The sequence below is a fragment of the Lepisosteus platostomus genome, chromosome 5, assembly GCF_059453375.1.
Source record: "Lepisosteus platostomus isolate fLepPlt1 chromosome 5, fLepPlt1.hap1, whole genome shotgun sequence".
Lineage (NCBI taxonomy): Eukaryota > Metazoa > Chordata > Actinopteri > Semionotiformes > Lepisosteidae > Lepisosteus > Lepisosteus platostomus.
The window spans coordinates 25343598-25344371 of record NC_142615.1 but is presented as its reverse complement, the minus strand read 5'-3'; the positions used below and the strand labels follow the sequence as shown (position 1 = coordinate 25344371).

General features: G+C 43.4%; 1 non-coding gene across 1 annotated transcript; it reads right to left on the bottom strand.

Annotated features, from left to right (window-relative positions):
• Positions 1-424: 424 nt before the first annotated feature.
• trnal-uag (transfer RNA leucine (anticodon UAG)) lies at positions 425-506 on the bottom strand. Its single transcript has one exon. It is a non-coding gene; the product is annotated as a tRNA-Leu (tRNA).
• Between the last annotated feature and the right edge of the window lie 268 nt (positions 507-774).

The following is a 774-nucleotide window of genomic DNA, read 5'->3' as shown; positions in this document are numbered from 1 at the left end:
TTAAATCTTTCCTGTAAGGTATGCTATGTGAATTCATGAAGTTAATCCTCTGATCTCTTTTGAGCACGAACAAAGTATTTCTGATGGAGCGCTCTGTTCAAAGATAAGCTATTACCCCTGCCAACGATTCGGCGTGAAGAATTAAAAGTTTCACAGACAAAAGCAGCTCACCACCACAGCCAATATTGAATGTACTGTACTTGCCGGTACACTATCATGTGCACTGCCTCAAAAGTGATCTTGGCAGATGTTGTTCCCTACATAAAGCTGAACATGCCAAAGAGAATTTTTGTTGAGAAAACAAAATATTTTTTCTGCCTTGATGTTTAGCCTATCTTTTAGAAAGTCTATCTCTAAACACCTCCTGCAGCCTAACAAAAAGCACTTTTACTGGTCGTATTGCAGGTCTTAAAACACTAACATTTGGCAGCGGTGGGATTCGAACCCACGCCCCCAGAGAGACTGGAGCCTAAAGCCAGCGCCTTAGACCACTCGGCCACACTACCTTCCTCCATGTCTGTCTTCCTCACATTCCTGGCTTGGACTGGGGGGCTTCAGCTCTTGTCGTCCGATGATATCATGACATGTGGAAGTGACTGCAACTTTATCTTCCGAGATGCTTTCAATAGCACAAATGCTACTTTCACCGGCACAAACATAGCAATAACGAAAGAGGTGGGTTTCATCCTTTGTGCTGTTTGTAGGGGCGCAACTCTACGTCGATCTACTGACTTGAAGAGCAAAAATCAAAATCCTCTGCTATTACTGTTGCTT